A 27,053-nucleotide genomic window follows, 5' to 3' on the forward strand; every position below is an offset into this window, starting at 1 on the left:
CCTGGTGACGCCCCCCATGAGCTACCGCAGCCCCCCCGCCCCACCCATCAGCAGCACCCATCCCTCCAGCAAGGCAGATTAGTTTAGGGCTGCAATGGTTTCAAAATTCTCTACCAACCACCACACCCTCCCCATGCAGGCCGGAACCACGGCACACCTCTAAAGAGTGGCATGCGGTACAGATGATGTGTGGGACGCTGTGGCGGGGGAGGGGCAGGAGGCCCCAAGGACAGGCGGCTCCCATCCAGCCTCCCCATCGCTCTCGGGGGGGGGGGGCAGTGCCCCCATGCAAGGAGTCTGTAGCAGCACCGACGCGTGGTTGGCTGGGGAGGGGCCGCAGCCCAGGGGCCAGCCCCGGGAAGGAACCACCTTGGAAGGGTTCTCCAGCCCAGAAGAGCGCACACTCCGGCCTTCCAGCCTCTTGAGCCGAAAGCCCCGGTATCGCACAGACAGAGAGAAGCGGAGCCTCAGCAGCTGCACCCCTGTCAGGAAGGGTGGGGTCTGCACGGTCTCCACAGCTGTCGTGTGACGCCAGGGATGGGGGCCTGAGGTCAAGGCAGAAGGTAGACAGAGATGTTCTCCATGTGCACTGTGATAAGCTGATGTGGTGGGTACTTGAGTCAAAGTAACTCTAACTGGACACTTAGACGGGGTACGCTCGGTGTTTTGCAAATCACGCCCCCAGGAAACGGATTTAGAATGATTTTATAGGTATGCGTTCACTTGCAGTAACTAACGTCTTATTTGGAAGTACAGCCTGTGTGGACAATGAAGAGCCATCTTGAAGCCTCTCGCAGAACCTTCCAGAAGACATGGGCATGAACTAAACCTTCTTCCTCCAGCCCCTGGGGTGGATGCACACTCCACCCACGCAGGATGTCATGCAGTGAACGCAATGGGGCCAGCCCCCCAATCCCATCCGCGCCGCCAGACCATGCCTGGTGCATCTCTTCTGCTGGTCACCTCCTGACTCATTTGCTTTATAATGGAGCTGTCGTTGTCAGTACAGTGTTCCAGTGAGTTCCGTGAGTTCTGGCAAGTTAGGGTATCAGAAAGGGGATCCTAAAAGCCCCAGATTTGTACACAAATGGGACAGAAGGACAGGCGTCTGAAACGAGGGTGGCCTTGGGCTGACCCTGGGCAGCAAGTGTTGGAATGAAAGCGCTCGGACTTCAGCCCATGGGGTGTGATGTCAGCTTGGGCCGTTACTGGCGGGACTGAGCTGGACTGCAGGACACCCAGCTGGGGCCAGAAACAAAGCCGGCATCTCTGTCTCGGTAAAGACTTGCAGACAGCAGAGGGGAGGGGTCTAGCTGCCACAAGGCGGCTGGCACCCCCCAGATCCTGGCCCTGTGAGACACAGCCACTGCCTTGGGAATGGGCTGGTGGCCCCGGGGGCAAAGACAATCAGTTAATCGTGGAACTGGCCCATGATTAGTTCAAGGTGAGCCCATAAGCCATTGCAAATCCAATGAGAGCAAAGTCAGAAACTTTCTGGAAACACTCAGGACTAAGGTGCCTCTCTTGTTCTTCCGCTGATGTAGCTGGGCAGACGGGAAGCAAGCCTGGAGCTGTGACTGGTCACTCTGCTTCCCTGGGGACACATCCCCCATGAAATAGGGCCGAGTCAAGATGCAGAAAGAAACTGGGTCCTCGCAGTGTCCTCCGCATCCTCTCTGTCCCCCAGCCCCAAGAAGGCAGAGTGCCCCGTGTGCAATGAGGAAAGTCACGAGCCCCCTTCTCTGCTGGCCAGTCTGAGCGAGCATCTGAATGCATCTTGAAAAACACCCTGGGCTGAAACCCACCTGCCTTCTCCCCACAAACAGGGGCAGCACAGGAAGCCCCGAACACCGGTTCTAACAGTCATCTTCCGGCTCACACCCACTCCTGGGAGCCAATGTTAAATCTTCAGGAATTTTGCATGTTGGTTGTTAAACTCTTAGCAGCTTGAAATTAGCCGTGCAGGTGTGAGAACCAATTGTTAAACATCAGCAGCGAATCTCGGGTTCTAGTTCTCTGACCACAAGATGATCTTCAGCGGCCACCGGAGGGCTCACAGCCTGTCCCCACTAATACCCCGGGCCCCCCACTGAGGGGCGCCTTCCATTTCCAGCCTCCCCAGGCCAGGCCCAGCAAGCGGAGGGTCCCAGATGGGCTGCGAGTGTGGCTTCTCCATCCACATCCGTGTGCGCCTACTTCTCGCCAAGAAGCTGCCTTCCTTCATTTAGTCTTGACTCAGACGACGATCGAGGCTCTGCACTCCTCCTGCGAGCTCCTTCCAGCAACTTCCATCAAAGACCGCCACTTTCTAATTTGGCGACTTCTCGGTGGCAACAGTGCCTACACAGACAGGATTAAATCCCCCCCAGCTGCGAGCCCGTTTTAATACCCACCTCTTTCCCCTGATGCGAGGAAACCTCCCCGAGCAAAAGCAAGAGATCAGAGGCCCAGAACTCCTAATCCAGTTTGTACAGGATGTGGGAAGAAGGAAGACACGTATAGCACAAGGCACATGCACGCTCTGATCAAAGGGCCGTCTTGATGTCCAGCTTGAGCATCAGGGCCCACGGGGATGTATCCCCGAGTCGGGGAGATGTAAACCACCCCCCCCACACCGTGCTATATTATCTCCTTAGGATTAGCTGTTCAAAAAGACTTTTATCTTTTATCACTGCAGAGTGACTTAGAAACTTATCTCCCTCTCAGTCTAAAAGCTTTAAAGGTCAAATCTGCACCCCTCTCCCCCAGGGGAAGAAAAGAAATACCAAGATGTTGTTCGGAAGCCCCCTGCTGGTGCCACGGGCTCCCCCAGGAGCCAGACCCGCTACCCCTATGGAGCAGAAGATGGCAGACAGTGCCCAGGGCCCCGTTTTCAAACACCCCTGCATCTGCGGGGACTAATCTCAAAGGGAAGCGTCTGGGTTAAATGCTGGGTGGGAGGCTGGCTGTACACGCTTGGAGGGGAGAGGTCATTTCCATCATGACAACAAAGTCTTTAAAACCAGGTATACTTTGTGCAAGATTCGCGTGAGCTCCATGGTTGGTGTAGACCGTCCTTCACACGTGCAGGTGAGGACAGAGTATCAGAAAGCATGGCAGGAGGCGGCAGGCGGCCCTCCTGTCACTGTGAGGCAGCCAGCTCTCCTGGGAAAACCTAAATGCCTTCTCCTGCAAAGACCCCCAAGCACGCCGGCCTTGACCGCCCCAGAGCCGACCAGGGGTGGATGGAGGAAAACACTACGGATCCTGATGCTGTGCAAAAGGCTGGAGATGCCGCCAGCTAGCCAAGGAGCTCGGAGGGTCCCACCACCAGGAATTCTCTGCACCAGACCCAGGCAACAAAGATCGCCACTCGTTCGAATGTCAGGACCCACCATTTCCCCAAATCTGCTGCAACTCAAGTGCGGGCAGGAATGAAGACGATTAAGGGAGAGCCAGACAGCCGCTGCCACGTTATGACAGAAAAAACAACGGGAATGTTAGCAGACTTGTCAAAAGCAGCAGGAAACATCAGCAGCAGAACTGCTTAAATTCTGGGTCTTTGCGGAGCCATCGCCACAGCGGGACTACCGTGTCCTAACCGGCCCTTCCTCCCGCAAACGGAGGAAACCAGAGTCAAACCCGCCAGAAATAAAGCTCACACAGATCCGACTTCCGGAAAGCAGAAATGTACCCTTTGTTTTCCTCTTCATGGGTGAGGGAAAGGAGGCTCTTTCTGAGGATGAATTTCATAAATTTTGCAAAAGAAACACATTCCACCCTACCCTGAGGGTGGATGAAATGATTACAGTTTTTGCATGTACACTGGATCATGTCACTTGGCTTTTTAAAACCTGCCAGGGCTTCTCCCTAACCCATGTGCCCACGGCCAGCTTCCTACCTGCGCCCCGGATCCCACTGTCCACCACCCTCCTCACAAGCTACATCCCAACACCAGCGCCCGCACACGGGAGTCAGGAAACCACGGCTCCCAGACCAAATGCATCCCCACAGCCCACAAAGTGAGCTCCCCCAAATCAATAAAAGATAGTATTTCATGACATGGGAAATGCCCCTGTTTGCGTTTATAAATAAAGTTTTATTGGAGCGAGGCCGGGACATCGTAGGTTCACGCTGGCTGCGTTGGTACAAGGACAGCGGTGATCATCTGGGACATCTGGGACAGCAACCAGAAGGACCACAAAGCCTTAAGTATGGGCTTGTTTGCCGAATTGGGGCTTAGAATGTCAAGGCTCTCCACTCTCAGGGTCTTTCTAGGACCCTAGGACCTTCTGGACAAGTGCCGCAGGGTCAATCCCCTTGGGCTACCATATAACACAGTACCGCAGGTTGCAGGCTGATGAACAACACAAATTTGTTTCTTGCACTTACACTTCTGGAGGCTGTGGACTCAGGGTGCTGGTGCGGTTGGGCTGTGCGAAGCCCCGCCTCCTGACTGCCACCACCATCTTCTCCCTGTGTCCCCACTGGGCACAGAGCACAGGGAGGAAGCAAGCCCTCTGGATCCGACTCACATAGGCTCGGCCCACATGACCTCATCTAATCCCGGTCACCTCCACAGGCAGCACCTCCTAATACCATCACATGGGGCGGGGGGGGGGGGGTAGTGAGGTTTCAGCCTAGGAACCCCGGCAGACATGTAACAGGGATCTACTACTTAAATACCTCCTCCACGGGATGGCTTCCCTACCTCTTCATCCAAACACCTCCTCATCCAAACACCACCCCATACTCTGGACACACAGTAGTATCTCCTTCTGAGCACTTATCATTTCTGACATTATTCCGCTCATCGGTTTTCTGTTCTCTGCCTCCCCATCAGAACATAAGCCCCTGTGGGTGGACACTCCTGTTCTCCTGTTTAGTAAAGTGTCCTGCGTATTGCAGATGCTCCCAAATACTGGATGGACAGACAGATGGATGGATGGATGGACAGATGGATGGATGTTTGGGTGGTTGGATGGGAAGATGGATGGATGTTTGGGTGGTTGGATGGGTAGATGGGTGGACAGATGGATGGTAGGATGGATAGAGGGACGGATGGATGGATAGATGGATGGACAGATGGATGGATGTTTGTGTGGTTGGATGGGAAGACGGATGGACAGATGGATGGTGGGATGGATAAAGGGACGGATGGATGGATGGATGGATGGATGGATGGGTGGACAGATGGATGGATGTTTGGGTGGTTGGATGGGTAGATAGATGGACAGATGGATGGTGGGATGGATGGATGTTTGGGTAGTTGGATGGGTAGATAGATGGACACATGGATGGTGGGATGGATAGAGGGACGGATGGATGGATGGATGGAGGGATGGAGGGACGTTTGGGTGTGTGGATGGGGGGGGTGGGGGGACGGAGGGACAGAGGGATGGATTCACAGCAGAGGAAGCACCAGAACTATTTGGCCTAACCTTCCTATTCCCAAAGGACCTCCCATGAAAGCAAACATCTAACACTGTTTACAAATGAGACCTTAAAGGGTCATCGTGTGTATGTATGTGTGCATGCCAGAAGTGCTAAGTTATTGAGTGGGGTGTCAGTGCGTATGAGAATCTGGACTGCTCAGCTGGGCATTTCTTTTTCTGCTTCTTATTGCCCATCTCCAACATTTACATAATAACAGACACAACAGGTGATGAAACCATAGATCAAAGTAAGAACAAATGGTCAAAAGATAACACAGAGCATCCAGCGGGCACAACTCAGAAGAGCATCAGCGTCTTGCCGGCTCTGGGGCCTGGCTGTGCAGGTTGGTGGGGGACAAACATCAGAATGAGGGGGGGCAGGTGTCTTGTTAAGAGGACGCAGCAGTCACTGGGCCCCACCAAGGAGGGCCCATGGCAATCCCAGCAAACCTTCAAGAGACACCGGAAATCCAAACTCATGCTAATTCTTATTATTTGAAATGTTGACAATTCAATTAAGAAAACAACAGCAAGACTCCATGAATCAAACACAACTTGTCCAGAGGCCATGTCTGACCTGCCAGCTGCCATTTTGTTAACTCTGGCCTGGAGAATTCCAAACTAATCAACACGGCCATATTCGCTCACTCATTCCTTCATTATTTAGGAGAGCTTTGAAGGCTTTCTCAGGCCATGTTCTCAGTATGAAGAGACCCAAAACACAGCTTCGGGCCTCAGATGGCCCACCATGGAGCTCCAGAAAGTAGACCAACAAGTAAAAGCACGAGCAACTCAACTTATGTGGGTCCCGGATGTTGTGTGTGAATTCTCACAACCAAAGGGCAGGCAGTGTGCGAGAAGCGTTCACTCCATCCCAGTTACGGCTATTTGCTGATTTAAACTCAGCTGTTAGCATCCCCATCACCAAATTCTACCCTTTAGAAAGAACTTCCCGTGTTTTAGTGATGTTAGCAAAGTCCAGAGGAAGAGCAAACACATCATTGTTGCCAACTCAGCAAGGGATCTCCACTGAGAGGGTTGTTGTGAGGCTCGGTGGAGATGCTGGATGGAGATTATGTGTTTGGCTGGCATTTCTCATGACTATTTCCAGAGTGATCACTTCAGTCCTTTGGTGAGCACATTAGTCAGGATTCTTTCAGCAGTGAATGAGAAAAACCTAGACAAAATCAGCATAAAGGAAAAAAAAAAAAAAAAAGGCTTTTTTGGCTCATGTACCTGAAGCTCACAGTTTCAGGCATGGCTGGATCAAGCCTCAAATGACACCACCATGCTAGTCTTCTCTGTCTCTGTGCTGGCTACGTTCCCACACTCTGTGAGGGGGATCCCAGCAGCTCCCAACACACATCATTCTTACTGCTTTTCATCCCCATAAAGTGTGACCTTATCTTTTTGGTGGTTCCCACCAAAAGTCATGAGCCTGCCTCTCTTTGACTAGAATGGGATTGGGTACCAATCGGAGACCCAGTCACTGAGCCAAGAGGATGGGTTGCAGGGACTGCCTGAGAGGTGGGCTCAGCCCACACTCAACAGACAGACTGACACAGACAAGGGGGTGGTTCCCCGAAGGAAACAGACATGGTAGGAGATGTGGGAATGGAAGCTGAGTGTGCAAACATGGTTGACACCCACCACAATGACAGTGAATCCCCTCCCTGACCCCAGGACGAGGCATAGCTTTGCAAAGAAACAACCTCCTTCCATCCCCATCAGGAAAGGAACACAAACTGCCATTATTCCAGGGCTGTCATGGAGCGAGGAATGTTCACCGCGGCTGAGACACAAGCACACCTGGAGGGGCATGCTAGGGCGGGATGAAGTACACTGAGATCTCTGCGCCCTTTCCCAAACCCCAGCACGTGTCAGAGCTACGAATCCCGCTGATGAAGAGCTGACGCTCGGAGGCGCTTGCTAGCAGAGGGAGGCATCCACTCCTATTTTGCTCAGCTGAGAAACAACCTTAAATGCTCAGGACAAATAAGGTCACAGAGAGCCTCGTCCGTCTGCCTCCCGCAGTCAGCCTGCAAACAGACATGGGTCAAACAGCAGGCACGGTGATTCAAGAACACAGCAAAATGCTACCTGTTAACCACACACATGGGCATGCAGGTGCACACACAGGCACACAGGTGCACACATACATGCACACAAGCACATGTACATGCACATACTGCATACACACAGCCATGTGCACATGTGTACACGCACATGCACACAGAACACAGAGGTACACGAGAACACATGCATGTACACACAGGCACGTGCGTGCATGGGCACACGTGTGCACATAACATATACATGTATATACAGGTACACATGCGTGCGCACACATACACGCAGGGCACGTGGGCATGCATACGCACACATGCATGTACACACACATGCACACAGACATGCACACGCACACATACACACACACAGCGATCCCCTGCAGTCTCCCCACAGAGCTGCTAGGCAGTGATGACAACCTGTTTGAGAAAGCTGACTCCTGGGTGTCTGCAGATTGGCACAGAGGTAACTGCTTCTCCTCCCGGCGCACCGGGAGAAGCTCTTCTAACATCTTCACTTCAAGCATGTGCTGAAAATACATGTGTGGGGCTGCCCGCATCTATCCTCCACCCCGGAGTGATGAAGGGAAGCTGGGAGCTGGATCAGACCGAGGTCAGGGTCTGCCAGCTGTGCCCCAGGAACCGAGACCATCCGTGGCCACAAAGTTTAACCAACGAGACTCAAAACGAAGAGCATCTCTGTCAAGATGACTTTACGATCCGTGCCAGGAAATCCCACTCGGGAAGATGAGACGGTGAAATCATAAATAACCTCGCTGTTTGCTTCAGGAAGCTTCCTGAAAAGTGATTTATGTAAACAAGACATTGCTCATCTGGGCAAAGAGCCCCCTTCTCAGAACACCATATGGCTCACCTGGGTGCAAAGCTCCCTCGTAAAACAACGGCACACATTCTCCTCAAGCCCCTCGCTTGGACGGGCACCGACGCCCACACGGGAAGACTCACCTTCAAACAGCGGGGTCTCAGACCCTGAACATCCCTTCCTGACCTCCCTTTTCTGGGAGACAACTGAGATTCTCCACAGGTGTTTTCCTTACTGAGGTGGTTAATCTAATTAGCTCTGCTTAATGAGGCAGTTACATCAGAGACCTCTGGGAGATGGATGGCTGCCACCTCCAAGCCCTTCCTGAGAGTCCCTGTTGTCTTCTGCACCACAGGAGGACTGACCCCCACAGGCTGCATGCCAGGCTCCCAGGTCAGCTGGAAAGCCCCCTGCAGAAGGCCAAGGGGGGAAGGGAGGGGGGCCACGGCTTCTACCCCCATATGCTACGTCTAGGGGCGCTTCTTAGAAGTCAGCTCTATCTTTGTTCCTGGCAGCCCCGGCTGCAAACACTCATCCAGGAAACCAGACTGTGGGAGCATCATCTCGTCCCTTCACCTGGAGATGACAGGACACCCGCTGCAGGGGATCTCTGCCCCCCTCCCCTTCCCGTGTCGACTGTCAGCCTCTCCTCGCATCTTGTACTGAAGCCCCCTCAAGGAAAACATTTGACATGGTTTCTGCCTTCTAGGTTAGACCCTAATGGATACATTAAATAGTCTGCTAGAGACATAAATGTCATGAAGTCAATGTCCTTCAAGAAGACAAGACCGGAACACTGGCTCACCTGGCCCAGGGCTTGAGGAAGAGACTCCAGATGTCCTGCAAGTTGATGCTGGTGGAAAAGGTGACCACCTCGTGGCCAGACGGGGGATTCTGATAGGGATACAGAACTAAGAAAATGTCATGGAAACAGCAGCAGTAAGAAAATGAAAACTTCACACAGATACAGAAATCTTCAGTGCACTAAATCTTCATGGACTAAAATGGGCCAAAGGCGGAACTGGTGTTAGAAGAACGAGCCAGTAGAAATAACTGGAACTGACATGCTACAAGAAAAAGAGTGAGAACAGAGCACTCAGACTGCAGGAGGTACAGAGGAGTCCTGAACTAGGATCCCAAGAGGAAGAGAGGGTGAAAAATAGGGAGAGGAATATCTGGAAAGAGACACGATCATCAATTTTCCAAAAATAATGAAAGACATCAAACCACAGACCAAGAAACTCTTGAGAATCCCAAATGGGATTAATAAATGAGAAAAAGCACATATTGACATGTCACCTCTGAATAGTGGGAAAAAAAAAAAAAAATAAAGAGAAAATGCTCAGTGTCGCTAAAGAAAAAGACACATGACACACAGAAAAACAAAGATGAGGATTTCAGTGGACTTTCTATCAGAAGCCAGGAGACAATAAGCAACACCTTTAAATAGATAAAAATATTTTCAGAAATAAAAATAAAACTATCCCAGAAAAGTAAACACTAGGAGGGATGCATTTCCATGAGACCTCTGAGACAAGAGAGGGCAAAGGCAGATCTTAAACAGACAGAAAGAACATATCAGGCAGGGACGGGGATTTACATAAAGAAATGAAGACTCCTGGAAATGGTTAAAATAAAAGTAGATATGGAATCCAATTTTTTCTTATGTTCAATTGCTCTAAAAGATAGCGGACTGTATAAAGCAAAAATAATAACAATATAGTGTGGGTTTCTCCCATGTCTAAAAATAAAAACAAATGACACTAATAAAACTAACAGTAAGAGAGAGAAATTGGAAATTTACTGTTGGGAGGTTTTCACGCTGCATGTTAAGTGGTGTAATCCTGCTTGGAAATTAGATCATGATAAAGTAGAGGTCTGTATTGAAAACCTTAGGGCAGCTACTCCCATGACTTCTTAAAAGTATAAATAATAACCCAACAGTTGAGATAAAATAAAATTGTAAACAATATTCCATTAACTAAAAATTGGGCAAAGGGGGGGCCACAGAAAAAAAAAAAAACAGAATAACACATAACTAGAAAGATGGCAGATTTTAATCCAAATATATGTATAATTACATAATTTTATGACACATAAACTGTCTAAACACACCAATTAAAAAACAAAGATTGTTGTGATGGATGTAAAAGCAACTCAGTTATATGGGGAAAATATACTATGCAGAGTAACAAAAGAACTGAACTATTTATGTTAAGATGAGAAAGAAAAAAAAAAAAGACTTCCAAATAAGCCATAATATGAGAGGGAAAAAAGTAGTATATGTCTGTAAAAGGGCCAATTCACCTACAATATATATCAATCCTAAGTGTATGCACTTAACAAAAGAACTTCAAAAGTACATAAAGCAAAAGCTCACAGAACTAAAAGGAGAAACAGAAAAAACCCATGATTATTTGGAGAGGTCAACACTCCTCTCTTAATTATGGAAGGAACAGAAAATCAATAAGAATATAGATTATTTGGACGACACTATCAACCGAGTAACCTAACTGATAGCTACACAGCACTCCACCCAACAAAAGCAATATAATATTCCTTTCAAGAACGTAAGGGGCATTTAGCAAGACACACCTCACTCTGGAACATAAAAAATACTCAAACATATGAATGATTTACATATATGTTCTCTGACCAAATTGGGATTAAACTACAAACAAGTATCAAAAAGGTATCTGGAAAATCCTCAAATATTTCAGAAGTAAACAACAAATATCTAAATAACACATGAGTCAAAAAGGAAGTCAAAAGAGAAATTAAGAGAAATAGTTATAAATTACATGAAAATAAACACATACCATGAAAGTTTGAGGGATGTGACTAAACGGTGCCCAGAGAAAAATTTATAGCATTAGGTGCTCTTATCAGAAAAAGAAGAAATGTCTCAAAAAATAACCTAAGCTTCCATGGGAAGAAACTAGATTTTTTTTTAAAAAATTTTATTTATTTATTTGTAAGAGAGAGAGAGTGAGAGCGAGCACAGGCAGACAGAGTGGAAGGCAGAGTCAGAGGGAGAAGCAGGCTCCCTGTGGAGCAAGGAGCCCGATGTGGGACTCGATCCCAGGACGCTGGGATCATGACCTGAGCCGAAGGCAGCTGCTTAACCAACTGAGCCACCCAGGCGTCCCGAAACTAGATTTTTTAAAAAAGGAAAAAATTAAAACCAAAGCTACAGAACAAAATCATAAAAATTAGCATAGAAATTAAAATGAAAAAAGAGAGAGAAAAATAAATGAAAAGTGAAAGCTGGTTCTTTGAAAAGACATATTCATGAAACTTTACCAAAACTGACCAAGAACAAAAAGAGAAAAGAAACATACCACTATCACAACAATGAAATACGGGGACATCACTACAGACCTCACAGTCATGATAAAGTGGATAAAGCAATACAACGAATATTATTTCCATAAATCTGACAATTTAGATACAATGGACCAACGCATCAAAAAAAACATAAACTAAAAATACTCCATATAAAATAATGTGAATAGTCCTAAACCCACTAAATGAAATTTGCAATTTAAAAGCTTCTTTAAAAAACCCTCCAGAGAGGTACCTGGGTGGCTCAGTGGGTTAAAGCCTTGGCCTTCGGCTCAGGCCATGATCTCAGGGTCCTGGGATGGAGCCCCACATTGGGCTCTCTGCTCAGCGGGGAGCCTGCTTCCTCCTCTCTCTCTGCCTGCCTCTCTGCCTACTTGTAAGCTCTGTCTGTCAAATAAATAAAAATCTTTAAAAAAAGAACAAAACCCTCCAGACCCAGGTGGTTTCACCAGATTATTTAAACTGAGTATGTAAAGAAGTGCTGACATTGAATTTATACAGTCTCTCCCAAAAAACAGAGCAGGTGGGAATTCTCCACACCTCATTCTGTGACACCAGCATGACTCGGACACCAAAACTAGTCAAAAGCAATATTTAAAAAAAAAAAAAATATATATATATATATATATATATATATTTACTTATTGTTATTATTTATTATTATTGATTTGTTATTTATATTTTTATATATATTACATTATAATATATATAATAATGTAATATAATATACCTTAGACACAAGTCCTCAAGAAAATATTAGAAAACCCAATAAAGCAATGAAAAAAAATTATACTGCAACTTAGTTGGGTTAGTGCAAGGAATACAGGTGATTGAGTACCTGAAAATCAATATCCTCTATGATATCAACAGGCTAATTAAGAAAAATCACATAATCATGGCATGGACAAAGTTCAATATCCATTTATGATAAGTCCTCAACACATGAGGAATAGAGCAGAACTTCCTCATCTTCATAAAAAGCACCTACAAGAAACCCACAATGTCATAGTTAATGATGTGAAACTGGAAACCAGGCAAGGATGGGAGTTATCACCACACTTACTCAGCATCATCCTAGGGCTTCTGGCCAGTGCAAAGGGAAGGGGAGAAAGGCATAGAGTTAAAAAAGACCCAAAACTGTATTTGCAAATGGCATGACTGACTGTGTGAAATATCCCCCAAGAGTCTACAAAAAAAAAAAGAAAAAAAAACAGCTACTGAAATAAATTAGTTTAGGATACAAGGTCTGTAACAAAATCAATTGTGTTCCTATATAATTGCAATAAAAACTGTACATCCAAATCTTAAAAAGAATATTCACAATAACACGCCAAAACATGGAACACTTTGGTGCAAATCTAAGTTATGTGCAGCCCCTGTATGCTAAAAATAACACAGTGATGATACACATCAAAGAAAAACCTAAAGAAACAGATGTACCATGTTCATGGATCAGAGGTCTGAGTTCTCATTATTACAAAGGTATATTATCTGCAAGCCCAACAAAATCCCAACAGGAAATTTTGTTGTTGTTGTTTAAGAAACGGACAAGTTATTTCCAAAATATATATTGCAAGTCAAAGAAATTAGAACAGCCAAAACATATGGAGGACTCACGTGACCTGATTTCATGATTCATTATAAAGAACAGTCATCAAGACAGGGCAGTATTGGTGAAGAAATACACCCACGCATCAGGGGAACAAAGCCGAGAGCCCAGAATGTGCCTTCCACTTATGGTCCAAGGGCCCTCACAAAAACAGAAAACCAACTTAGGAAGTTAACAGTCTTTACAACACAGGGTCCTAGAACAACAAGACATTTATATGCAAATAAACTGAAACTGCTGTGGTGTCATTATTCCAACACCAAAACTGACCCCAAAACAGACCTCAGTGGAAAGCCCAAACCTATTAGATTTCTAGAAGAACATGTTTTGTGACTCCTTGTTTGGGAAATGTTTCTAAGATAGAAGAACAAAAGCAATTCCATAAAAGACAAAGGGAAATCGGACTTCAAAATATTTTTTCTTTGCTCTGCCAAAGACCTGTTAAAAGGAAGAAATGACATACTAGAGACCAAAAAAAAAAAAAAAAAAAAAAAAAAAAAACCATAACTATTTTCGAATCACACACATGATAAGAGATGTGTACCCAAGCCATATAAAATAATCTTCAAAACGGAATAAGACAGCCCACATTAGTTACCCGTTTTAAAACAGCAAAGGATTTGAAAAGATACTTTACCAAAGAAGACACACAGATGGCAAATAAGCCACTAAAAACTGTTCAACATCATTAGTAATTAGGGAAATGCAAATGAAAACCACCATGAAATACCATTACACACGTATTAGAGTAGCTAAAATAACATTACAGCGTGAAAATATCAAGTGTTGGCAAGGGTACGGAACTGCTGGAAATTTATCCATCACCAGTATAAACGCCCAACAGTTCAGCCGTTTTTGCAAAACAGACTGACAGTTTATCACGTTAAACATGTACTCGGCACGTGACCCAGCCGCTTATCCCCAGTTGTTTGCCTGCAAAGAAAGGGAATCGTGCATTCACACCAAAACCTGTGCACAAATACTTAGAGTGGATTTACACGTAACAGCCAAAACTATTAGCAAATCTGGTGTCTTTCATCTGGCAAAGGGAAAAACACACTCTGGCTCGTCCTACTCTAATACCCTCCTCGGTAATGGAAAGTGAGCCCCTGATATAGCCCCACATTCTGGGAGAATATCGCAGGCATACTGTTAAGTGAAGGAAGCCTGACCTAAAAGGCTGCATGGTGTATGATACCATTTATAGAACATTCTGGAAGAAGCACAACTATAAATCCGTGGCTGCCGGGGGTGAGGGCAGAAAGAAGGGCCAGCTCTGAAGGGTAAAAGAAGATTTGGGGGGTGATGGAATTGTTCTACATCTTGATTTTTACAACATTGTATGGTAAAAAGGTGAATCGTACTCTGCAAATTTACCTCGATCAACCTGACATTCACGACTTCCCAAAAATACCTTCCCGCGAGATTCTGATGGGCATGCAGCCAGATTCAGAATCACTGGTTTACCTCCACGCAGACAGATGCCCTCCTTTGATGGCTTTGCTTCATGGCACTCAGCCGTGACATCACAACAGAGTCCCCCACCCCGGGTGGGGGTGGAGCTTTCAAAACTGCCAGCGCCCAGTCTGACCCCAGTCTGACCCCAGTCTGATCCCAGGCTACTCTGGCACCCCTGGTCCAAGGTGTGACTTGGGCAACAGGATGTGGACAGCTGATTCGCACGTGGAGCCCGGCCTGAGAGCTCTCGTTCTAAACCAAGGGTCTTCCAAGAGCATTTCTCCTGAAATTCCTAAGAGAAACTTTCTCAAACGATGTACCCACTCGCACATTTAAACACTGATATCTATTGTTTCCCATGAGAGTTTCAACAGTTGCTAAGGACAAAGTTTCTAGTGTATTGTAAATCTTGACATTTAAAATGAAACTCTTACATCACTCTCTTAAATATATCCATTGAAATATAAATAACAGAATGACTTGACACCCACCACCATCCATTTATAAAATCCAGAAACAGGCCCCATTAAGCACCAGAAATGTGCCCTGTTCCTCTTTCTCCTGGACTCCCTATTTCCGTTCCGGTTCTCTCTGAGAACTGTATCCTAAGGGAACAGGGCATCGTCTTGAAAATAACGTATCTATTCTCCCACTAAACCTTCTTACGACAAAAATATTGGTTGGTATGCAAGGAACATGAACTTTTTTGCTGCTTCTTCCTGTAAGATTCGCAGAACTCAGAAATGTCTTCAAGTTGGCATTATTACAATTATGACTGTCGCAAAAGCAAAACAACATAAATGCCTCCTATTTTCATAAATAATATTTTTAACAAAAAGCAATTCTTGTCTTGTAAATGCGCTTCTCTTAATGAGCTATGGGGTGGGGGGGTGGTGTCCTGCTGTCTTTTTTTTTTTCCCCCAGGATTTTATTTGACAGAGAGAGACAGCAAGAGAGGGAACACAACAAGCATGGGAAGTGGGAGGGGGGAAGCAGGCTTCCCGCAGAGCAGGGAACCCAACATGGGGCTCGAACCCAGGACCCTGAGATCATGACCTGAGCCGAAGGCAGATGCTTAAGGACTGAGCCACCCAGGCACCCCGTTCCACTGTCTTGATCAAAGGGCCTGTCTGATTGCACCTGTGCGACAGTGAGATTTGAACGCTTACAGGAAGCGAATTACAGGAAGACAGTAGATGGAGGGGTACCTCTCCATCGTGAAATCAAAGGTGAGAGAGAGAGAGAGAGATGCAGCCAGACAGACACAGTGAGTGGCCTAACTATGTATTTAGAGAGATCAAGTCAAGGAGTGAATGGTACACTTTAACAGAACGTTCCGTGTCACCTATACTCAAAAAACGTTTATGTTGAAAAGCGACAGTACAAGAGGTTAAGGATCGGCACACTCCTAAGCTTTCGAACACCCCCAGTAAATTTGTCTCTGAAGGTCTCTGCCTCACACCTCCACACACACATCCTGCTTCCAGGATGCGGCTCCCAACAAACAAGGTCAAAACAACGCCTTCCGTAAAACCACTCGGTTCCCCGAAATTCAAGCTAATGGTCCCACCGCAAGACCCTCTCCGCCGGCCACCAGGGTACAGGGAGATGACCTAAATGAGGGAATGTCTTCCCACTTCCAGGAACGTGAGCACTGCTGTCCACAACTCCCCACCCCTGATGGCCACAGAGCTCAGCCGCACGAAACACGGCTCCAGCCCACGACTGTGGTTTCAGGACCCCCGCCCACCCGACGCCTCTCAGAAATATCAGTGTTGTTCCTCCATCAACAGGAGCAGGAAAATCCACATCTTGATGCCAGTCTCCCAATTTCAAAATACTGATATCATGACAGCAGCCACAGTCCACCACTAGACACTGTCCACTGGCAGCCACACCCCTGACATAATGAAGTACGTAAGGAAAGGGACGGCCAGCCTCAGGCTTCTCTATCTGAAGACATAATGCACCCTCTTTGTTTTATACCCTCTAGTTTCACGAGGCCTGCTTTTCAATTTAACTTGTAAAGGAATAGTGACCCTGTCCTGTCCTCATCAAAAATCTCTTTACTGCATCCAAAACAATTCCAGGGAAATTACTGTAAAAGACGAAAAGGAGATATCTGACCCAAATATACCCTACAACCTTATTTTTTTCCCCAAAATGAAAACACTGGGATATCTATAATTTAAGACACCTCGGAAATCGCTGTTTGCAAGTTACACTTCTTTGAGTGAACTGATTCCCTACGGTGAAGCCGGAAGCCCAGAAATCAAGCAGAAGGCTCACCTGGTGGGGACAGGTGGGACGGGGGACAGGCTGAGCTGTGCATCACCTGGGTCTTGGTCAAAGCCCCGTTCCCCTCCTCATGCTGACACTGCTCCCCTGAAAATGTAACTGATGTGATCCGAGTAGCGCTCTCCCTTCCAACAGAATTCCCAGGGTTTTCAGGGACCTCACATTTCAAAATATTGAATGCTTGTAAAACAAGCAATTGCGTGTTTTGATGCTTGCTTTTAACAGCACATAATGCAAATATTTAACCACAGCAGTAATTTCCATTGTGCATAGTTTTTACATCTAATTAGGGACGCTGAAAAATTATAACCATTGGAAACAAAAGCTTACATTACATTGAAACACTGGAAGGATAGAGTAACTTCTCTGAGAAGTAACTTCAACACTGAGAGCTGTCACCTGAGCAGGAATACAAAACACCCTTCAAGGTTAAATACTAGAGAACTTGGGAATATTTTCACAGCTGGTTTAGAATTACAACAACTCAGAGAATGGAATATTGTTCTTACGGTGAACGTCCGGCATCCATGACCCCTTTTGGCTAACAGTATTTACTGTTACCCAGGGCGGGGCACCTGGGTGGCTCAGTGGGTTAAACGACTGCCTTTGGCTCAGGTCACGATCCTGGAGTCCTGGGATCGAGTCCTGCATCGGGCCCCCGGCTCGGCAGGGAGTCTGCTTCTTCCTTTGACCCTCTCCCTTCTCATGCTCTCTTTCTCTCATTCTCTCTCTCTCCCAAATAAATAAATATATATATATATATATATTTAAAATGGTACCAGGTGATCTGGGTGGATTCCCACTCGAGGCTCCAAAGGGGGAGCTCACTGCCACAGCCTAAGCCCATCAGCCTGCACCTATCCCATCCTCCTGGGCACAGCCCATGATCCAGGGAGACTCATGGAGAAAGGTGGCCTATCCAGAGCAGGTCCAGAACTTTGAAGGAACTGTTAACAGAAATGCTTTCTTTTCAGTGGATTTCAAGTAAGGAGACATAATTCTGAGCTGGGAAGCATCTCGCCTACGTAAGGAGCACTGTCTCTAAGAATACAAGCAATACAGTTAAAGAGGAGCAGAGAGACTCTAGGTCTTTCTGGCATCCCCTAAGCACCTGGATCAAGCCTTACCTGATACCAGCATGACCGCAGAATTTCGGTTACATGAGCCAGTATGTTTCCTTCTCCCTTCTGGCAGAGACCATGAGTGTTTACCAAACATATATGTGATGCTCTGCACTTTCGTGTTTATAAGGACTGGTCAATGGGATGTTGGCATAAGCCGTGAAGCCGGTTCCAAATCTGTACTTTAAATGCATCCCAGGGACGCTGGGGTTGCTCAGTCAGTTAAGTGTCTGCCTTCAGCTCGAGTCCTGATCCCAGGGTCCTGGAATCGAATCCCTCATCGGGCTCCCTGCTCAGCAGGGAGTCTGCTTCTCCCTCTGCCTGCCGCCCCCTCACTTGTGCTCTCTCTCCTTTCTCTGACAAATAAATCAATAAAATCTTTAAAAAATTAATGAATCAATAAATAAATGTGTCCCACATGATACCCGCGCCCTCTCTCCCCCTTCCTGCAATGACCTTGGGGGCCATGTTCTCCCAACGGCTCAGCAAGGTGGATGTGCATCAGCTAGGGTCTCAGTGGATGAGAAACAAACCTTTCTCACGAGAAGCTCCTAAGAGATAGCCCCTTGCTTATGCCTGTACTGGAGCTGTTCTAGCCTCACTAAGGTACCCTGTGAGCCACCTCTGATTTTCTTTTTTGAGTCTGCAACCAAAGCATGCCTTATTATTTATTGCTACAAAGTGTTTCTTTAAATAAACAGAACTTGGATGGAACGCCCCCAGACAATGCATAGCTTCCTGGAGATGGTCTTACCCTGTGCTTTACATTCGGGGCGGCAGCAGGGCAGGGAGGGTCTCCCAGCCAAAGACTTGCTTTGATTTCGTCCTTCACAGCACCTGTTACGTGCTGTCCAAGCACAGCAATCTAGAGGTGTTCCAGAGAGATCTAGAGTGATCTAGAGGTGTTTGGGGCAATAAAATGGAACCGTTCCTCCTTCCGAGGCCTCCTGCTCTGAGAAACCCCAGGAATACTTTCAAAACCATAGAAGGCAGGGGGGTCGCCCAGAAAAAACAAAAGCAAATCGGCCATTCGTGAGCACTTTACCAACACTGTGGCTGGGAATGCCCGAGACGCCCGGGAAGGGTCCTTCTGGAAAGAGACAAAGAACAAAGGTGAGACGTTCCAGCAGGACTCCTACAAGGTCCACGGTGTCACGCCCTGATTCTAACAAGATGAGAATCTGTCTGGATACCAAAGACAGGAACGTGTATCACCGATTCCAGACCCCTTTGGAGGTGCCTTCCTGAGCTAAAGAGGCTGGAGTCCTCGTAAGCAGATGGGCAGGCATCTCTCAGCGCCGGGTTCCAGGGCCGGCTCAGGTGCAGGAGTTCGCTTCTCGGGGTAGCCCTGGGGCGCGGCAGCACACAGCCCCTGAGACCCCGGAGCCCTGAAGGTGGGCACTGGACCAGAACAGGATTAGGACCGTTTCCCACACCAAACTGCAACCCCATGAGGGCAGAGTCGATCTCATGCTTGTTTCTGTGCCTTTGGAATCTATCTCGCCGTTAGATAAACAATGGCCCTCCATGTCCAGGGCCGGTGACGCACCTTGCTGGTTATAAATAAGAACTAGGAAGATCAAAGGCTGAACTGGAACATTTATGCTGTGGGCAGGCAGCAAGGGTCTCCCTGAGCCCATCAGTCACAGAACCACGAGTTCCAAACTAGAACAGCCAGCTGTGCTCTGATTCCCCTCTGTGGTGGTGATTCCAGAACAGTGCATCCCAGAGAGGACCTCCGCTTCCCCACCAACTAAACAGCCTCCTCCCCACCCCGTTCTTAGGTCGTCTTTGTCCCTCCTGGCCCGACCCCCCGGTGTCTCCATGTCCACGTCACCTGCCCACTGAGGTCCTCCCTTGCCTCCCAGGACCAATTCCAGATCTTCTCTTTGGGCCACAGACTTCGTCACCTCACCCATTCCAAACCCTCAGCCTCCAAGAGGCAAAGCCACTCACGGTGCTGATCACACTTTGGGGGACAACAGACCGAGCTTCGGGTCTGGTCACAGAGTCTCCAGGGACACGGAAACACTCGGCGAAGGCCGTGAAGTACCACGGATGCTGACACCTGCTGTCACCAAGGACATCAGCGTTTCAGGGAACCAGTGCTCCCACACGTTGCTTGGTCGTGTGCAAAAAGGTACAGCCCTTCCAGGAAAGAGTGTGGCAGCAAAACGTCTACCCTACTCTTCGGCCTGGTAATTAAATAAGCATGAGTCTGTCTAAGAACGTAACTCAAAGCAAACATTGCGCACAGAGGTAATTACTTCCTTATAATAGCGGAAACCTTAACTACGGAATGCTCCACAAGAGCTAAAACCTTTAAGCTATGACACCGACATGAAAAATACATTCATAGTGGGTTTTTAAAACATGAGGAAATATTTGGATAAACATATAAGCTCAGAAAGTCCAGAACCCAAATCACGTGGACCTTCTACAGTATGAACGCGAGGATTTAAACAATCCACAGGAAACAAGAAGAATGAGACACAGCAAAATGGGAGACCCTCGTCCTTGGGTAGAGAGATTGTTTCTTTTTACCTCTTCTTCCCTGCAAAATTAATCTGAAGGAGGTTACAAAACAGCAGTGCTGCGGGACAGAAGAAGCAGGCACGGAGGCAGACAGGAAGAGAAGACCACGGCAGGCTAAGAAGGCAAGGCCAAGCATAAGGCTGATGAGTAAGAGGCATCTCCTAAGTTCTACACTTATGAGAGCGAATCTGGCTCAGAGAGTCCTAGGCGTTAAAGCAGAGAGAGACACTTAGAAACTCACTGAGAAAATTCACGGTGTTCACAAGATCAAGTCCAAACCGCTTCTCAGGATAAACACCGCTCCCACCCGCTCCCCCCAACGGGTACTGAGATTTAAGAAGCAGCTCTTAGAAAAGGCAGTTAGGAAAAGGATGGACAAAAATCCTTAAAACCGCTCTCCACTCTGCCACCCCCCATCAAGCTGGTCGTCCCAGGAACCCCGAGCCTTCTCCCACAAGCTGCTCCCGAGCTCCTGCTGCCGCACCTCCCTGGCCGGTGTCTGCGGGGGGCCCTGCGGTCCGCGTGCAGCAGGCATCCCACTTTCCCCGCATGTTAGATGGCTCCCACCTCGGGATGCGTTCGGACAGCAGTGCCGGGCACCTGCCCCTCTCTGGCGAGAACGAGCATGGCGCCCGCTTTCCCAGCCAGCCTGGGGTACACACGCTCACCTGGGAAGGACTGGCTTGGAGCCCTGGGCAGACCCCGCAGACTGTGCTCCAGGCTGACCATACCCCCCTGCCGCCGCCACCATCGAGCAGCAGATCACCAAACCCAGGTGGCCCACACATGTTCCTCATCATGTTCCTGGGCGGGCAGCGGCGGCTGAGAGAGTGCCAACCGCAGCCCCAGCCTCGGGGGCCAGAACACACATTTCTGCCTCTCTGCTTCATGGGGCTTCATTCCTCTTTGGAGCCCGCATTTCCACCGGCAGCCGGACAGAGGCTCTGTCAACACTGCCCCCTTCCCATGATGCCAGGACCATGTCTAAGTTCTGGAAGGGCTCATTTCCCCTAGAGACTCTGTCATGTGTCTACATGGCATCTGGCCTCCTGCGGTCCATCCATGAGGACCACGGCTACACCTCCACGGTCTTGACCTCAGGGCCCCTGGGGTCACCCGTGCCACTGACCCCCACCCCTCACCAGCCACATCTGCACCACTCGGCCGATCACGGAAACATTCCGTGGCTCCCAACAGCTCTCGGGAGCGCCCTGCCTGTTCCCCATGCCCAGACGTTTCCATCTGCATCTCCCCAGGAGAGTCAGGGCAGGTGTCCCCCCTGGGGGACCCTCCAGTCCATCTGGGAAAATCTCTCTTTGTCTCCTCCAACCTGGAGCAAAGTGACTCGGAACATCTTGCAAGCACAGCAGCGTCTAAGCTCACTCTACACTCTCCTTCCCTCGCCCCCCATGAAAAATACTGTCTAGGTTGAGGAAGGACCTGGGCATGGGGCAGGTGGGATAATCCACGAGATCGAATCAACATCTCTTGCTGCCGCCGCGTCCGAGCAGAGTGTACCCGAGCGTCGTCCGCCTGCCAGGATGGTCCCCCCAACGAGGAACATCTACAAACACAAGGACGCCAAGGAAGGCTGACTGCCACCTTCTTCACTCGGTGACCAGCACAGCCATGCTCCGTCAACCTGAAAACTTACTGTTTCTCACATTCATAAAAGAACGCGATGTCACTAAGAGCTAAAAACTCTGTAACTGCCTGTTGCTGCAAATGCGTATCCCCTTTTAGGGACTGTTCCCAATCGCGGCTGGAAAAATTAAGGCGGAGGAAACAGAAGACGGGATGTTCCTTTACCCGTCTGCCCAACACGGGTTTGGATTTATAGCTGCATTTTTTTTCGATAAATACAGTCTTGTACTGAAAATGTATTTTCTCATGGTTTCGTCAATACTATTTTCCATTCACCAGCTGACTGTCGTGAGAACACGGCAAGTGATACACACGACATTGGTGATATGTGCTCATTGACCGTGTACGTGATGGGTCCACGTTGGGCTACCAGCAGTGACGTCTGGGGGAGTCGAAGTTACAAGTGGACTTTGTACTGTGCAGGGTGAGGGGTCGGTCCCCCAACCCTTGTGCTGTGTGAAGCGCCAACCATACATGAAGCTCTTAGCCAAAACCCAGATGGAAGGCTCTCCGCCTTCACCGATCAGGAAGCGCAGCCCCACGCAGGAACGGATTCGTTCTGAGCGATGACATAGAAGCACAGGCAGAACAGAGATGGGCTAACGGCGAGCTCTCATCACAACTCAGATGCTGCCGCTTTCTGGGTAGGAGATCTCGGACAAGTTAGATACTCTCTGAGCCTCACTTTCTGCATCTGTAAGATGGGCTTTTTAACAAACTCTACCCAGTTAGGTTCATCTGAAAATTCCCCCCAAAAATCATCTTCATAAATCACTCAGCACAGTGTCTGAATAATCCAATAATTACTCAAGAGATTAGCTGTTGTGACTGACCAAGGTATATCCTAGAGCACGTTGAACCACCAGGAGGAAAACAGCATCAACTCGTTTTACCACTGGGCCAAGGTTGTCTTAGCGGTATTCCATGGTCTTAAGCATGCTTGAAAATTGAGCTCTTGCTATGTCCAAAGGAGCATACTTCGTGCTGGAGAGAAATGGAAGCCAGATAGAAAAATACAGTGTGGCCCCTGGAGGAACTCAGAACAGGAGACGTATAGTTTCAATATCATTTTAGGATGTCGCCCCCATACCAGGTTGGAAAACGGACACACAAAAGAAAACGATGTCTAAATCCCTTGAACCTCCGAGTGTCACCTTATTTGGGAGGGGATAAAGGAAAGGGATCTTTGCAGATGTGACTGAGTAAGAAGGAAGACGGTGTGGTCCTCAGTTTGAGAGGGTCCTTCTAAAGGGAGGCGGTGAGGGCGCCTGGGTGGCTCAGTCATTAAGCGGCTGCCTTCGGCTCAGGTCATGATCCCAGAGTCGTGGGATCAAGCCCCGCATCAGGCTCCCTGCTCAGCGGGAAGCCTGCTTCTCCCTCTCCCACTCCCCCTGCTTGAGTTCCCTCTCTTGCTGTGTCTCTGTCAAATAAATAAATAAAATCCTCTTTAAAAATTTTTTAAGAAATAAAGGGAGGTGGTGGGGGAGCCGATAATGATGTGAGGACAGAGCAGAGAGACCAGAAGCCGCCAGCCTGCACGACGGTAGGGATGCCTCCAGGATGCGAGGTCTGCAGGCAGCCGGCCACCCGAAGCTGGAAGAGGTGAGACACGATGCTCCCCGGAACCTTCTGCTGACACCTTGATTTCAGCCCAGGGAGACTGATTTTGTACTTCTGGCCTCCAGAACCATGAGAAAATAAGTTTCTGTTGCTTTAAGCCACCATGTATATGGTAATTTGTGGATGGATGGATGGAAGAAAGGATGGATGATGGACAGATGGACAGAAGGACGGATGGAAGGATGGATGGACGGACAGATAGGGGGTGGGTGGATGGATGGACGGATGGACAGACAGACGGGCAGATGGGGGGTGGGTGGATGGATGAATAGACAGACTGACGAACAAAAGGATGGATGGACGGATGGACGATTGGCTGAGTAAGTGAATGAGTAGCTAAATGGATAGAGGAGACAGAAATAAAGGCAGTATAAGCTTCTGCAACTGGGTATTTGGGGAGTTTTTTCATTTTTTTCCTCAGTTTTCAGAATGGAACTAAATCAAACAGATCTTCATCCTTGGAATTCTATCTTTCAATGCATAGAAGAACCTTTTCTGAAATTGTGTGTGTTATTTAGCTTTATTCAGAGAAAATGAAAGTTAATGACACCCTTGTTCCCTAGCTCTTTCATGGTGACACTGTTGAAATGTAAGCAATCAAGTCTCCCTGTCTCTCTCTGTCTCTCTGTCTCTCTCTGTCTCTCACACACACACCAACGAGCTCCCTCCTAGATAGATACCCACCGCCCCCCTCCCGGAAAGCCTGGACAAGGTACCCCCGAAAACCCAAGCTCCTTCCAGTCCAGAGCTGTACCAGACTTTCCCTGGACATATACCCTCCAGAGAGCTGGAGCCCTGCCACCTTCTCTTCTGACCTTAATGGAAGCTAGACACACAGAAACACACTCGGCAGGAAGATACGCTAAAAGAGCCACAGCTCAGAACCTCGCCATCCTTGGCCGGAGGCAGGCAGAGCACTTTCCAGCACAGCCATGAGACTGGGTCCTTCTCGGTGCAACAGCTCCTCTCCCGGGACCCCCGGGGCTCTGAGGACCCACTCCTCACCGGCATTTGCAGAGCTAACTCTGCAGGATACAGGCCAAGGTCATGACAAGCAGCCTCAGGGTGGCAACCTTCTTGACCTTGTGCATGAAGACTGCCTGCGCTCTGCCCATGTGCAGCGTTCTTATCCGTCCGTCTCGCCAGCCCCCGCTTCCCATCCTCCTGCCCTTCCCTCCAAATGAACAGCGGGGCCTAAAATCCCATCTGCAGGCTGGCCCAGTTCTGCTCGACACCAAGTTCCCAACAAGAGGGGTGCCCGGGGGGCTCAGTCGGCGAAGCATCTGCCTTCAGCTCAGGTCAGTCTGGGGTCCTGGGATTGAGCCCCTGTGTTGGGCTCCCCACTGAGCGGGGGGGAATCTGCTTCTCCCTCTGCCCCTCCCCCTTAGCCTGGCGCTCTCACTCTCTCTCTCTCATCTCTCTCAATAAAATCTTTAAAAAAAATTTTTTTTACATCAAAAAAATTAAGGTTCCCAACAAGACTAGACCCTACACAGAAGACACAAGCTCTCTGGCAATTCGACGTTAAGGCCATTCTCCAGAAAAGGCTGGGACCCTAGGACTGTGTTGCTAGGAACTTTCTGATTTCATAATACCGTCTCTAGGTCCCTGCGGACAGAAGTACAAGCAATGAAGATTTCTTTTTATTTGTTTTCCAAAAGATCTATATAAGAGTGGGTTTGCTCTGTGACCCATCACTTCCTGCTCATGAAATGTAAACATATGTGCGGTTCAAGGAAATCAGCCTGGAATTAAAATGTGCATTTCTGTTCACTCAGGGTTTCCTATTTGGAAGGAACAAAAGCAACACAGTAAAAACAGTGAGACGCTGAAGCAGATGTTTAATATTTGGAAATCATCTTGATTTTTCCATCAGCCCCAAACCAACTGGGCACTCTGGATTACCGTGGCGTGTGTGTGTGCCTGTGCACGCGTGTGTGTGCATTTGGCTTCCAATGAAAATCCTTTTAAATATAGTCCGTACTTGATGTCAAGCCAGTTTAAAACTTTCCGGGCAGGGGGGGTGTCAAAGAATCTTAGAGGGAAAGGGGATGCGAGCGCAGAGGAAACAGAAGCAACCATCCCTGCATGTAGAAATCACGGCACCACGGCATTAGAAGGGTCAAACTGTTTCCTGCTTTCAGGTGCGGCGTGCAGGATTGCGGGACAGACCCCGGCTCGGCCCCGAGCTCGCTCTGTCTGAAAATCCACACACAACCAATTCACTTCCCAGCAGTGGGGCTGAGTTAAGGTCTCTCCACATTTAACACGCGCAATCTGTCACATGCCGGGCTGGGAGCATCACGTACACGCTGGGACGTCCACATCACAGAGGCCCCTGTTTTAAAGACATTTTCAGGGTTTCCACTCGAAAAAGTTCAAGCATCACGAGCAATAACAGTTTTCTTCCACACTGCTCAGCCTAATAAAGAAATCAGTAACAGAACTATGTGCCTACCGGAGGAGACACAGCAGTGAGGTCACAGTTACCAAGCTATTCTGTGGCTTTCTTAATAAAACCTTGTTACTGCAGCACGAAAACAGAGAAGCCTGTTCCTATTAGAAAATCAAGTGACAACCAATAAAAAGCATGCTTTCCAGCTGATATGCAAGTATGCTGGGCTGCTGTGCAAGGATTAGGGGTTTTTTAAACCTCATGTCTGCCTGGGTTGGATCCGCTGAATCCATCACCCTTTTCTTTAGTTCCTTGTGCACACCATAAATCCCAGAGGCTCTGGTCCTCAGGACTGCTCCTGCTAATTAGGAGCCAGGAACCCACTAGCACAGGCTCCAGAAGACTCTGGAAGCAAGCTCCCTCTCCCTCAACCCACAGCGACACCGAGCCCCGGCCAGGGAAAGGTCTTCCTCTAGCATCAGATCCCCTGCACCGTAACCTCCGTGATTCCGGACAAGCTCACAGAAGAACATTCCTGTGATTAAAAGACCCTGTGCACCATCAGTGGCTTTGAAGTTTCTGAGAGAGATCTCAGCTCCAAATTGTCATCAGAGAAGTCTGTTCACAGGGATTTGGGGGCACACACTGGAAGCTGGTAAGAACCACCAATTTCCTCCTCACAGATTTCCCCGTAGGAAGGAGGAGCTGGCAGGGAACCGGGCACA

At 48.3% G+C, this 27,053-nt stretch overlaps 1 protein-coding gene across 1 annotated transcript in view; it reads right to left on the reverse strand.

Annotated features, from left to right (window-relative positions):
* TMEM132D (transmembrane protein 132D) overlaps nucleotides 1–27,053 on the reverse strand; it is a 568,943-nt gene that overhangs the window by 540,747 nt on the left and 1,143 nt on the right. The window lies entirely within an intron of this gene.

This window comes from Mustela lutreola, chromosome 11, assembly GCF_030435805.1.
Source record: "Mustela lutreola isolate mMusLut2 chromosome 11, mMusLut2.pri, whole genome shotgun sequence".
NCBI lineage: Eukaryota > Metazoa > Chordata > Mammalia > Carnivora > Mustelidae > Mustela > Mustela lutreola.